The 15,063-nt window shown below is 45.3% G+C and overlaps 1 long non-coding RNA gene across 1 annotated transcript in view; it reads right to left on the reverse strand.

The window, feature by feature from the left end:
- LOC309614097 overlaps positions 1–290 on the reverse strand; it is a 150,795-nt gene extending 150,505 nt beyond the window's left edge. The window contains exon 1 of the long non-coding RNA XR_014236017.1: positions 82–290. This is a non-coding gene — a long non-coding RNA (uncharacterized lncRNA). The remainder of the gene's footprint in view (positions 1–81) is intronic.
- Positions 291–15,063: the final 14,773 nt, after the last annotated feature.

Raw genomic sequence — 15,063 nt, forward strand, 5'->3', positions numbered from 1 at the left:
TCTTTCTTTATTTATTTTTGGCTGTGTTGGGTTTTCGTTTCTGTGCGAGGGCTTTCTCTAGTTGCGGCAAGCGGGGGCCACTCTTCATCGCGGTGCGCGGGCCTCTCACTGTCGCGGCTTCTCTTGTTGCGGAGCACAGGCTCCAGACGCGCAGGCTCAGTAGTTGTGGCTCACGGGCCTAGCCGCTCCGCGGCATGTGGGATCTTCCCAGACCAGGGCTTGAACCCGTGTCCCCTGCATTGGCAGGCGGATTCCTAACCACTGCGCCACCAGGGAAGCCCTGCTGTCCTTTTTTAAAAAATGCTTTTTAAAAATTTCTTTTTATGCTCACTAACTGGGTGTCCTTGGGCAGATTACTTAACCATTTGTGCCCTATCTGTAAAATGGGAGAAATAATGGTACCTACCTTATAGCACTGATGCCGGGATTAGATGAACTCACATTGGTGGAGCACTGCGTGTTGCTCTTTAAGTGTGTGTGCACGCGCATGTGCTTGTGTGTACATGTGTACTTATGAGAGTGTGTGTTTGTTATAGGTGTGCAAGCACACGTGGACATACACATGAACATGAGGGCTCGTGTGTCACATGTAGGTGTACAGATACATACATGACCATGCAGATGCCTGTACCTGTGTGTGTACTCACATGAGTATGCATGTGCTTGTATGTTATAAGTGTGCAAGCACACACGTGCAAGGGCATGCTTATGATGGTTTCTATGTCACATGCATGTGTGCATAGATACATGCATGAACATGCAGGTAGGGGTGTGTGTGTGTGTGTGTGTGTGTGTGTGTGTGTGTGTGTTGACAGAGCCCCTTTGGTCTCCGAATTGCTGTACTTTGGTGTTGAGAAAGAGTTTCATTTTCTCTTCTCTGATTACTTGTATTCTCCACAAATAAGAAGCGACGCTTTTGCGATGGGAATGGACAGATTTACAAGAAAGATGCTACATAAAAAAACCCCAAAGTTGAAGCACTTGTAATCCTTCAGCCTCCTCTTCCAGAGACCTTGGAGAATTCCCAGGCAGAACCCAATCTCCGGGTGCCAAGCAGAGCCCTTGCCCAGGTGGCGATGCAGGGCTGGGGGCTGGGACTGGGCTACTGGAGTGGGGTCCTCCCCAGACACATGGAATTCCTGCCCCAGGCAGCCGCCCGGCCTCAGCCTTGGCGGCCCAGACAGTGCCTGCTGCCAAAGCACACACCTTCACGCTGGAGCAGCTTCCCCCGGCCCAGGCTGACTGCTGGATGCTGGGAAAGTGGGGCAGACAGAGGCAGTGGGGGTTGGGGAGTGCTGACCCTGACCTCTACACGGCTTTCTCATCACGCCAGAAGGACAAAGAGGGACCGGCTCCAATCTAGCCCTTCTCTGCCTCCAGTATGCTGGGTGTCCTGGGGCAAGTCCCTATCCTTCTCTGGGCCATTGGAGCAACTGGACTGAGGGCTTTTCTGCCTGTGGTGGGCTGGGATCCACGACCTACCAGGGGGAGCTCTGCAGCCCAGAGGAGGCAGAAACAAACGGCTTTGGCACTAACGACCCAGGAGCGTCCCGATGATGCCCCGCTTTCTCAGAACACTTCGTACGGACCTCTCCCATGTCCCCGGCACTTGCAATGGTCCAGAGCGTTACATCCATGACTCACTTGGTCCTCACAGCTGCCTTTAAGGCAGCAACCCCGCCCATGGACAGATGGGGACACAGAGCCTCAGTGACTTATCCTAGGGCCTGGAGTTTGTCTGGTAACTAGGGTTCTGGCAGTGAACATTCTCGCCCATTTACAGCATGCACACGCATCCACTGTGCACACACCACACACACATGCACACACTCACACACACATACCCTCCTCCCACAAATCACAGAGACAGCTGGCTCCCCTAGCCCCTCAGATCCTTTCTGCTAGATGCCCTCAGGTGCCCTTGCACAAATATACAGAAACCCACCCTTTACACATTTAATCATACTAACACATATAAGCTGTATTTGTTCTTATCTCAGTGCTCTGAACCGTTTCAGGCACTTTACCTGGAATGAGGCCATTCAACCTTCAGAACAACCCTATCAGGTGGGTACTATCATTGTCAGCATAACCATTTTTCTATACGTGAGGAAACAGGCACACAGAGGTGAGTTGTTGGCCTGGGGTCTCACAGCCAGTGGGTGGCAGAAGTGGGATGGGCCAAGCTGGTCCCGCTGCCTCTCCACAGAGACAGACAGACAGACATCTGAGGAAGGCACAGCCTCACAGTCCAACCACATATACAAAATCACCATCTCCTACCCAACACGTTCACACATCCAAGGAGACCCAGAAAATCGCACTGGTGGCAAACACACAGCGACACCCCCGGCTGCTCCACCAGGTAGGACCTTCCCTGCTGTCCTCGTTGACTAAGCCTGTTCCCAGGTTCACTTTGGCAGGTTGCCTGTGTATAAAAATGCTAGGGATGGAGGCGGGAAATAATCTGGGATGGTCCAGATTAATGCCCTGGGCTGGGATCTCACTTCGGGGTAAGAACTTTTCCCACCCCTGGATTTTATCACACTGGATTCAGCTATTGCTTCATCCTTACCCCTACTGGAATTCTCTCTGGTCTTGGGCTAGTGAAGGGGAAATTCTTCTAGATGGCAGTAGTATTTGAGGCAGTATATCTCAGTGACTAACACTGCTGGCTTTGGATCCAGATAGCCTAGGTTCATGGCTTACTAGCTGTGTGACCGTGAGCAAGTTACTTAACCTTTCTGTGCCTTGGTTTCTCATCTATAAAATAGGGCTGGGCTTCCCTGGTGGCGCAGTGGTTGAGAATCTGCATGCTAATGCAGGGGACACGGGTTCAAGCCCTGGTCTGGGAGGATCCCACATGCCGCGGAGCAACTGGGCCCGTGAGCCACAATTGCTGAGCCTGCGCGTCTGGAGCCTGTGCTCCGCAACAAGAGAGGCCGCGATGGTGAAGAGGCCCGCGCACCGCGATGAAGAGTGGCCCCCGCTCGCCGTAGCTAGAGAAAGCCCTCGCACAGAAACGAAGACCCAACACAACTAAAAATAAATAAATACATTTTAAAAATTAAAAAAAAAAAAAATAGGGCTGCCTCGTGGCATTGTTTAGAGGATTCAGTGAATTAATAGACTTGACACAAAGCCTGAGTAAGCAGTCAATAAATGTTAGTTATAATAATAGCTAACAATAACAACAACAACAATAGCAGTTAACATTTATTTAGCACATACTAGGTGCCAGGCACTAAATATTGTAGGGGTATGATCTTATATAAGTTTTGCTCCAGTTTTATGGATTAGGTATCAGGATCTCCATTGAACAGACGAGGAAGTGGAAACTCAGAGAGGTTAAGTACCTCACCCAAGTTCACACAGCTAGTTCCAGTGGAAATTGGATTCCAATGCCAGGTCTCTGTTTCTTACCCCAGTATTCTTTTCACCCAGTAAAGTTGCTTTTAAGAACAACCTGTGTTGTACAACACAAGGAATATAGCCAATATTTTATAATAACTATAAATGGAGTATAACCTTTATAAATTGTGAATCACTATATTGTACACCTGTAACTTATATAATATTGTACATCAACTATAATTTAAAAAGAGAGAGATAAAGAAAAAGAAGAAACTGTGGGACAGGAGCCTGGTACTTGAGCGAGGGCTGAGAAAGTTGGAAGGCCCTTAGAGATCTTCAGGGTCAACCCTTCATTTGCCAGTTGAGGAAAGAGGTTCAGAGTGGGTGAGTGACTTGTCCAAGGTCACACAGCAACTGGCAGACTCAGAACTGCAACCCAGATCTATGTCACTCCAAATCCAAACAAGGGAGTGGGGGAGCTGGAGGGAGGGGTACACATGTGAAAAATAATAGTGGTGATCCAGACTCTTCAAAACTCTTCAGGACTTCCCTGGTGGTGCAGTGGTTAAGAATCCACCTGCCAATGCAGGGGACACAGGTTCAAGCCCTGGTCCGGGAAGATCCCACATGCCGCGGAGCAACTAAGCCCGTGCGCCACAACTACTGAGCTGCGCTCTAGAGCCCGCGAGCCACAACTACTGAAGCTCGCTGCCTAGAGCCCGTGCTCCACAACAAGAGAAGCCACTGCAATGAGAAGCCCGCGCACCACAACAAAGAGTAGCCCCCGCTCGCCGCAACTAGAGAAAGCTCGCAAGCAGCAACGAAGACCCAATGCAGCCCAAAATAAATAAATGTATTTAAAAAAACCCAAAAAACAAAAAAAACTCTTCAGTCAAATGCTCCAGACCCTTCCAAACTGTAAACTGTAAGACAATGAAAGAGATGGAGGGGGAAATCAGTAGAGACTCAAAAGATATACATTTTTTATATATGGGCAAATTTTTTTATGGACTCGACTGTTTAGAGATGCGCACTTGGGTGATAAAACTAAAAAGAGACACAAAGAACTACTATAAAAGTCAAGCTGTGATTGGGGTGGAACATTTAAGGGGCTTCTATTTCTTGATCTAACTGGTGGTTACAAGTGGTTTGCCTTAAGGGGTCCCAAGTTTGTTTTATGTGACTTTATTTATGTTTTATTTTTCAATAAGAAGGCTTTTACAAAAATAACAGCTGTGGTAATTTATACAGTGACACCTTCCATCTGTTACCACCATAACCCTGCATGAGGATTTTAACCTTCTTTCAACAGTTAAGGATGTGAGGTTCAAAAAAGGAGGCAAGGGCTTCCCTGGTGGCGCAGTGGTTGAGAATCTGCCTGCCAATGCAGGGGACATGGGTTCGAGCCCTGGTCTGGGAAGATCCCACATGCCGCGGAGCAACTAAGCCCGTGAGCCACAACTACTGAGCCTGCGTGTCTGGAGCCTGTGCTGCGCAACAAGAGAGGCCGCGACAGTGAGAGGCCCGCGCACCGCGATGAAGAGTGGCCCCCACTCGCCGCAACTAGAGAAAGCCCTCGCACAGAAACGAAGACCCAACACAGCCATAAATAAATAAATAAAAATTAAAAAAAAAAAAAAAAGGAGGCAACTTCCTCACAGTCACCCAGCAAATAACTCTCGGAGCCAGCCCTGTGGTTGGTGTGTCTCTGCAGCACTGCAGTGGCTGAGCTGCGGGTGGTGAGTGGTTCCTGATCCAGCAATGGGGAGTTGGAGAGATCTCACAACAGATTCAGAGACACCGACTCCTCAGAAGGTAAATAAAGCACACCCAGAAGCACCTTTGGGCTCCCAGGTCTGACTCCTGCTCTCTCTGCATCCAATAAGCCATGTCACCTCTTTGGCAGGTTACCCAGAGGGAGGCAGGATAGTCTAGTAGCGGGTAAGGACCACAGTCGTGGCATTGGACTGGTGACCCTGCTCTGGGTGACCCAAAGCAAGTCGTGAGCCCTCCCTGAGCCTCAGTTTCCTCATCTGTATAATGGGAACAATAAACAGGCACTACATTATGTGGTTATTATGATAAATTCAGTGAGATACGGGAAGTGTCAGCACACAAAGCAAGTTTGTTTAGTGTTAGCTATTAACCTCCCCAAGCAAACACTGTGTGACTCCATTGACAAGATACTCAGGAACAGGCAAGACTAATTTACAGTGGTGAAAGTCAGAGCAGTGGCTACTTTGAGGGGTGCTGACTGAGGGAGGGGCATGAGGAAGTTCTAACTGAGGGTGCTATATCTTTTATATTTTGATCCAAGTGGTGATTACATGGGTGCATGTATATAAAAATTCATCTAGCTGTACACTTAAGATTTGGGCACTTTAAGTTATACCTTAATAAAAATTTAGAGTTATAGATGGTTTTAAAAAGTCTTGGTTAAAAAAAAAAAAAAAAAAAAAAGTCTTGGTTTAATTTAAAAGAGCTCTTTCAACAAGTATCAAATTAAAGTCTTATATAAGAAAAAACACACACACCAACAGAAATATCCCATTTTTTGTCTCCCTGACACACACTTTCTACCCAATACACATAAATATTCTCCCCAATACACCCACTAAAACCCCCAACACTGTACACACACAGCCAAAGACCCCAACGTCAACACAAACAGAAGTCACAGCCCAATAGAGCAGACATGCCTGCACTCCCACTCAACCCACAGCACCTCCATCTGTAAATATAGATGCTCTTCCACTCTGGGCGCATGGAAACACACCTTACATGCAAACACACAGAGGCACACACAAACCAAACCCATAAACCGAATTGACTTGGGCAGATTCGTGAGTCTTGGCCCACACCACTTCCTCACCATAGGACCTAGGGCACGTCATGTAATTTCTCTGAGCCTCAGTTTCCTGATCTGTGAAATGAGCCCGGTAAGATCTTCTCACATGAAATGAAATAAAATAAAAAAGAAGACCATGAGCAAAAAAGCTTATTGAGGGAAGGAGCTGTGTGACTGGTCTCTGTATCCTCGATGACTCACATCATGTCATTATTAGTAAACTTGCATGTGCTGTCAATTCTCACCAGATTAATCTTAGATTTGATACAATCCCAAAGAAAATTCCAGCCAAGTTTTTAGAGGAAATTGGCAAGCTGATTCTAACCTTCATGTGGGAGAGCCATGGCCCAAGAATTTTCAAGATACTCCGTTAGTCATAGCATTAGTAATACGTGATGATTAAGCAGAAAACAGAACAATGGGGGGAGGGTGAAGCCGGGACATAGGGGAGAGCCAAGAGGGACAGCAGTATAAGGAGAGGGGACAGCATGGGCAAAGGCTCTGAGGCTGGAGGGCATTTGGTTCATTTGCAGAACTGAGAAAAGACAGGTTAGGGAAGGCTAGAAGGGACAGAAGTGTAAGAAGTGGTCCAGAGATGGGAGCAGAGGTGAGCAGAGACCATTTTTGCAGCCTGGAGGCCTTGAACACCACACCAGCTGCAGAGCTGGTGAGGACCTCAGATTCTCCTTTGCTTGGCTCTGTGCCCAGTCCTGTTGCCCTACTGGGTGTAGGGGATGGCAGATGGGAGGGAGCAGGGAAAGTAGACCACGGCTTAGCCCTTCAGGGAGATGAAAGCGCCTCACCCCAGGGTGACCTCCTAGGAGCTGATTTCCCATGGACCCCCAGAACCCTGAAACCAGAGGGATGTTCCTGAGGGGTCCCTCTCCGTCCTCTGCCCCTCAGTAAGCATTCTGAGCAGGGTATTCTCAGGGGCTGACCCAGGGAGCCCCTCATCCTCCTGGGTGTCAGAGAGGACTAGCCCCCTTCCAAAAAGGCCAGGTGAAGGGGAGTACCTGGAGGGTGGGGCTGATCCCGTGCGCTTAACCCCGAGGGGGCGCCCGGTACTCCTGTACCCTGGCCCAGCCATCCCGGCCCAAGGCCGCCAGGGGTCAAGGCCGTGCCCTCCGGGGCTGGCGGCCGGAGGACTGGGGAATCCACCTCTCGGTCCAGTCCGGACAGCTGCAAGGCCAGGTGTGGCCACGGAATTTGCTGTGTCGCCGGTCCGCGCAGCTGGAGCGGAAAAGCCTCAGCGTCAGCGCCCCATCTTCGCCACCGTTCAGGCCCCACATTCCTGCGCCGGGCGCCAAGTGAGGGCCGGGGGCCACATCCAGAAGCTCGACCCGAGGAATTCGACGGGGCGGGGGCGGCTAGGGACCCGTGGACCCTCTGGGACTCCTCACTACTCTGCTCGTAGGCATGAGAACTGAGCCAGACGTCCCATCTGTTCAATGGGGATGGTGACACTAGGCCTTGTCTATTTTGTAAGCTATGAGCCGCCCAAGATGAGCATCTTTATTTTAGAGGTGATCATCTATTGTGTGCCTACTGTGTGCCTGATACCCGGCAAATAAGGTTTCCCTTACTTGTCTGGGCAACAAAGCTGGCCGAGTACCATTCTCATTTTTCAGGGGTGAGAGAAATGACTAGTTATACAGGTAATAAACTCTGAGTTTAGATTTGAACCCATATCTGTCTGACCGTATTCTTAACCAACATACTACATGACCTCTAAACCCTATCAACTGTTTGTAAACTTCGCAGAGTGTTGTGACTAGGTGGCCATTATTTCAGCAGGCAGGTGAGGTCAGACCTGGGAGGCAGTATGGGCCAGTGGTTAAGGTTTTTGCCCCTGGGGCACACTGACCCTAGTTTGAATCCCAGCTCTGCTGGATTGCTAGCTGTGTGACCTTGGCTGAGTTTCTTAGCCTCTCTGTGCCTCAGCGTTTCCATCTGTAGACTGGAGTGATCACAGTACCTACCTGTGTGGTTGTTGTGAGAAGCAAGAGAGTCAAGTACAGTAAAGCACTTAGCACAGTGCCTGGCACCTGTTTTAAGGCTCAATATGTTATAAATCAATGCTACTTCCATAAAAAAACAAAAACAAACAAAACAACTAGCTAAATGTTTAAACTAGAAAACTAGAAAATTCATGTTTAACTCTAAGAATAGGGGCATTGAATTATTATGTAGGTACATCTGGATTCTGTGCTGTGCTTTGGTGAGAAAGACTGCAAAAACAAAAAAAAACTTGTTCTTCTCAGAACCTAAGCATTTTATTCATAGTTTGGTGTTCCTTTTTTTAAAAAAATACCATTTCTTAAATTGTGAAATATAACAAATGTACAAGATTTATAAAATACAAATTATAGTTTAATGAATATTTTTAAAGCAAACATCTCTGTGACTATCCCCAGGTAAAGAACACTGCCTACACCTGCAAAACTCTCTGATCCCATGCCCTCTAAACCCTATCAACTGTTAGGGTTAGAGTTACCCTCTGTCCTACAGGTAACTGCTGTACTGACACTGGGATATTCATTTCCTTGCTTTTTTTTTTTTCTTCTAACTTTACCAATGCTCATTCAGGCAAAAAAAAAAAAAAAAAAAAAAGCCAGCCCCCTCCTTCCAAGCCTCAGCCCTGTGACTGCTTCAGAGAGGAGGGTCTGGGGTTTGTAGGACTCAGTGGCCAGAGGAGAAAGCAGGAAGGTACTCAGGGTCCCTGGCCCCTCCTGCCACTCTCCCTGTGGCCTGAAGATGAGCGAAGCCAAATCCCTGTCGTGCTGCGCTAGCCCTTCTGACCCTGTACCCAAATGGGCCCAGAGGACGGGCAGCCTGGGCTTGTGTGTGTTGGGGGCACAGCCAGTGGATATAACCCCCTCCCAGTTTGGCAGTCAGGCAGCCTGGCCTCTGGCAGCTGCTGGCTTTGCTCAGCTGCCTCACCCTAGGGAGTGGCTAGCCATCCCCTCCGGCCAGAAAGAGAGGTGGCCAGAGGTTCAGAATGGGGGAGGCATTGCAGAGGGGAGCTCAGAAAGAAGGAATTTGTGCTGGGGATGAATATTTCTGCTCTCTGGCTAGGAAATGTGGACAAAGAGGGCTGCCTGCTGGGAGAATTATTGGGCTGCCTACGGCCCTTCCCGCCAAAGCGGGAATGAATTATTTCATGCACACCAGCCAACAAAAAAGCACCTGCTGATTGCTCTTCCTGGAATGACTGCTTCCCACTGTTCCTCTGGCCACCCTCTAGCCAGTCCTTCCAAACTCAGCTTAGACAAAATCATCTCTTCCAAGAACTCTTCTCTGACCCTTCCCTGATCCTACAGGGTCCTCTCCTCATGGCCCCATACATCCTCTCCTTAACCCGTTATCATTCTACCGCGGCATCTTTCAAGGCTTTATGGACCAGAAACCCCTTTCACAGTGATTTGTAATCTTGGGAACCCCTTACTAGTAAAAAAAAATTTTTTTTTAATTTCTGCTGTTTCTCTTCTATTTATAAGGAAGCAATTTAAATTTTAAAATCATTTTCTTTCATCAGCATATTAATAATTATTCTTTAATTTATTTAACAAAATAAATATTTTTTGAGTGCCTAGTAGGCACCAGATATGGTTCTAACGCTTGGGATGCCTTAGCGAACAAAACAGGCAATGTTCCCTACCCTCTAGAGCTGATATTCAAGTAAGGGAGACAGAAAATAAACAAATAAGTAAAATATGTTTTTAAAAGAATCTTTGATGATATTCCTAATCCATAAAGACCTTCTGCTTTTTGCATTTAATCAAGTGATACAGGCCAATTGACCCTTAAAGCAGACCAAGATCACTGTCAAAATAAAGATCTCTTTTCCAGTGGAAACACTCACATTTTTTTTGGTATTCTACCCTAGCAGAATTTTTTTTTTTTAAACATCTTTATTGGAGTATAATTGCTTTACAATGGTGTGTTAAGTTCTGCTGTATAACAAAGTGAATTAGCTATACATATACATACCTCCCCATATCTCCTCCCTCTTGCGTCTCCCTCCCACCCTCCCTATCCCACCCCTCTAGGTGGACACAAAGCACCGAGCTGATCTCCCTGTGCCATGCGGCTGCTTCCCACTAGCTATCTATTTACATTTGGTAGTGTATATATGTCCATGCCACTCTCTCACTTCGTCCCAGCTTACCCTTACCCCTCCCCGTGTCCTCAAGTCCATTCTCTATGTCTGCATCTTTATTCCTGTCCTGCCCCTAGGTTCTTCAGAACCATTTTTGTCTTTTTTTTAAGATTCCATATGTATGTGTTAGCATATGGTATTTGTTTTTCTCTTTCAGACTTCACTCTGTATGACAGTCTCTATGTTCATCCACCTCACTACAAACAACTCAATTTCGTTTCTTTTTACGGCTGAGTAATTTTCCATTGTATATATGTGGCACATCTTCTTTATCCATTCATCTGTCGATGGACACTTAGGTTGCTTCCATGTCCTGACTATTGTAAATAGAGCTGCAATGAACATTGTGGTACATGACTCTTTTTGAATTATGGTTTTCTCAGGGTATATGCCCAGTAATGGGATTGTACCCCAACAGAATTTAATCTTATGGATCAGTGGTATTATAATGTAATATGGTTATAAAGAAGAAAAATTCTTTACAAGAAGGCAGTCAAAGCTTACATTTCCTTTTATTTAATCTTTAGTTTACATATATTCATGTTCAACCTGGCCAAAGCCCAACTGTAGCCTCAGATGATTTCCAGGCAACCATTCACAAATTTAGTGATTTTACATTTTTCAAAGAACTGAAACCGCCATCAAAATAAAAAGACAAGTGATTTTCAGAAAATTCAAAAAGCAGAGTGTCTATTTGTCCAAGAGAGACTCAGACTTCAAGATAAATTCTATAATCTCCAAACTCTTGCAACAAAAGTAACATACGTGTGGAATTTACTTATGAAATTACATTTAGCGTTCAATAAGAAAATGCTACTTTTTTGTAGCAGACATATTTTTGCTTCTAGTTCTCCATTTCTGTAATAAACATGAAGCCATGTGCTTATAAAATCTGACCCTAAGAAACCTAAAATATAAAATTCTGAGCAAAGGTCACAATTATGATAATCTGATTTAAAAATTTTAAACCTTATGAGATGGATCTGTAGAGATTTAGTTGATAGTGCTTCTCAGTATTAAACTTTTCTTTTTATGAATAGCTGCAAACTGACTCTTCTTTTGGATAAATCTGACTCACCCATATTTCAAACTAACATTTTAAACTTCCATGTCTAATTCTGTTGTTCCCTTTTCATTTACTCCTTGAGATATTTTCTTTAACAAGAACTTCATCTGCTCCTTGGTTATTCAGTGGTTCAGTCCCCATAGGAGTGGCAGGAAAAATGCTTGATTCTTTCCCTTTATTTACTAGTTGTCAAAATGATGAGTTGATTTCTCCAAAGGTAGCTATTAGTTTAAGTACATTATGAACCTCTGGATTTAAACATATGTGTGTATTTCCATCCATTGCAGTTAACACTCTTATTTAGGCTCAAACTGTCCCATCTTTGGCCTGTGAGTCTTTCTGATTGGCTTCTGTGTCCTCCTGAAATGACCTTAGCAGTGTTTGATAGCTTATGGTTTCCTTGCTTTCTGGTTTGACGAGATGGCCCGGACTCATCTTGCCTCAAGCCTGAAAAATGGTGTGTGTGTGTGTGTTTTTTTTTTCTTTTCTTTTTGGCCGCAGGGCTTGTGGGATGTCAGTTCCCCAATCAGGGGTTGAAGCCAGGCCATGGGAGTGAAACTGCAAGTGGTTAGGAATCCTAACCATTATGCCACCAGGGAAATCCCCAAAATGGTGTTTTTAAACAGCAATAAATCTATGGTTATTAAGGAAACTCATCTATCCAAAACACTGGAGGTCTTAACATCTAGCCCAATGCTTGGCGCATAGCAAATTGTTAGTAAGTGTTGGTTGGCTGAATAAATTAATGATGATCACCTTCACTAGATTTTAAGTTGCTGGAAGTGAGAGGCCATATAATTCGAACAAGTATTTGTTGAATAAATAAATGAAGGAATGAAACCCGACAAATTAGGTGATACCACTGAAGTCTCAGGCAAGGCAGAGCCCTGATATTTGTAGTCTTCTATCACCCCCTGGTGGGGAAGGGCAGGTCATGGTTCTCCAATGCTTTCAAATCTAGTGAAGTGTTTTTCAGACTACAGATCCCCACCCATTAGTGAGTTGTAAAATCAATTCAATGGGTCATGACCAGCATGTTTAAAAAATTGAATTTATAATTGAATAGAAAATATTAGAGTGCCTCATGCATAGTAGAGGCAAACTCTGTCATGAACTGTCATAAAGCTATATTTATAGCTATACCTATATATTTATTAGCATATATATTCACTTATGAATGAATATATACATATATTTATATATATATACAATATATATATGTATATATTTATATACATATATATATCTATATGTGTACTGGATCACAACCAGTGATTTGTTGATAAATGTTTAACAACTATCTCTCTAGGGGAAAATGTATAAGTATGTATGTACATAAGTGTATTATAAATTTCTCTTTTTTTTTCTTTTCTTTCCTTTTTTTTTTTTTGGCTGCGTCGTGCGGCATGCAGGATCCTAGTTCCCCCACCAGGGATCGAACCCATGCCCCCTGCACTGGGAGCGTGGAGTCTTAACCACTGGACTGCCAGAGAGGTCCCCAAATTTTATTTATTTAATACTTATTTGGCCACACCGCAGATCTTATTTCCTCGACCAGGGATCGAACCTGTGCCCCCTGCAATGGAAGCATGGAGTCCTAACCACTGGACCATCAGGGATTCCCCAACTTTCTCTTAATATAAAGAATGTGTAGCCATAATTTTAAAATAATAAAATATACAAATTCTCTTTACTGTAAATTCCATATAGCGAATTGATTCTCCCAGAACGCTTTCACTGATGTTTGCTGGACTCTTGTATCCATAGCCAACCTATAGTTTCAGTTCAACCATGTTTGACAAATGGAGTTGCATCCCAGTCTAGACAGTCGACAAACCAAATAAAGCCCTGATTTATAGTACCTGCCATTTCCCTTAGTGTAAATACTCCTACCAGGGCTGGTTTCAAGCTACAAATATGACACCAGTGAACACACAGTTGGGAAAAGTTGCACAGTAACATACTATACAATAGATGTAACCAACCTCAGGGGCATAGGTAACAGTGAAACAGAGTAAAATAATTTGGAAATGATGGGTTTTGAATATTTATTGTGCATTTAATTGTTCATTTATATAATGTGATTTTTAATACTGGCTTTAACAATCAGCAGGCAGAAGTCCGGAAAATTTAACAATCTGTTCTCGCCATCCGTATGAGTTCGCTCCGGCACACAGCTGGACCCACAACATGAATATGTATTTCTTCACATGGGTTGAAGTTTTAAAAAAAGAAAAGAAAACTTTAGAGACCTACAAATTTTCAGGTCTGGGTGTAGCTCAGTCTTCAAAAATCTCCAGGGATTAATCTGTAGAGTTTCAAATAGAACAAACCCGTTTCCTTTCTAGAGAAATACAAATCCTGAAACATACAGGAGGTATCTTTTGCTGGTTCCTCTGGGTGATGTCTAGAGTTTCTGTCACCTAGCGCCCTTTCCCCTTTTCTTGGGGGTGGGGGATTAGCATCTGGATTTTTGTCAAGGGGAACCACTTAGCTAATAATGTCCAGTGTACCTCCCTGTTCTTTTTTATTTTATTTATTTATTTATAAATTTATATGTTTATAAACTTATAAATTTATTTATTTATTTATTTAGGCTGCATTGTGTCTTTGTTGCTGTGTGCGGGCTTTCTCCAGTTGCGGTGAGCGGGGGCTACTCTTCATTGAGGTGTGCAGGCTTCTCATCGCGGTGGCTTCTCTTGTTGCAGAGCATGGGCTCTAGGCGCCTGGGCTTCAGTAGTTGTGGCATGCGGGCTCAGTAGTTGTGGCTCGTGGGCTCTAGAGTGCAGGCTCAGTAGTTGTGGTGCATGGACTTAGTTGCTCCGCAGCATGTGGCATCTTCCCGGAGCAGGGCTCGAACCCATGTCCCCTGCATTGACAGGCGGATTCTTAACCACTGTGCCACCTGGGAAGCCCTACCTCCCTGTTCTTAACCATTATGCAGCTTGCTATGGAAAGTAACAATAATTCAGCACCTGACAATCTTCAGGAGATAGAGATGGTTTCAGATACTATTTACAAGCTGCCTTCACAATTAACATCTTGCCAGCTGTGTGGTTTTTATCTCCAATCATGAAAAGGCAAATTAGTATAATCACCAAGTACACTTGCTTTTTTCGACCTAGCTTTTTGAAGACCCAGAGACGTCTTGCTACGTAAAAACTATGATCAGATAAATGCAATTTACGGATTTTCTCATGTCCGTATGTCTGGACCACCATAATGAACCTCGAGTTCATAAACTAACTTGAGAAAGGTTGATCTCCTCTTGGCTCTCCATGTAACAGATGAGAAAACTAAGGCTCAGATGGAGGAAGCATCTGCAAGAGAGACTAAATGATGCTGGGACCACTGCTCCAATTCCTACAGCGCTACGTTTATTCTTCCCTACCTCCAGCAAATATTTCCACAAGCGCTTTTTCCTCCGACCAGAGCAAGGTACAGAGGATGAGATTCGAGCCCGCCTTACCCTGAGCATGTTACCCTGGCGGCGGGATTTCGAGAAGGCAGGGAGGCAAGCGAGGATTTTGGAAACAGGAGCGCTGCAGAGGCCGCCGGTGGCCAGGAGGGGGAGCGCGCGGGCTCCGGAGCGCTCCCGCTCCTCGGGGGCGGGGCCTGTGAGCGGCGCGCGTGCGC

The sequence above is a fragment of the Balaenoptera borealis genome (genome assembly GCF_965194805.1).
Source record: "Balaenoptera borealis genome assembly, chromosome: 16".
NCBI lineage: Eukaryota > Metazoa > Chordata > Mammalia > Artiodactyla > Balaenopteridae > Balaenoptera > Balaenoptera borealis.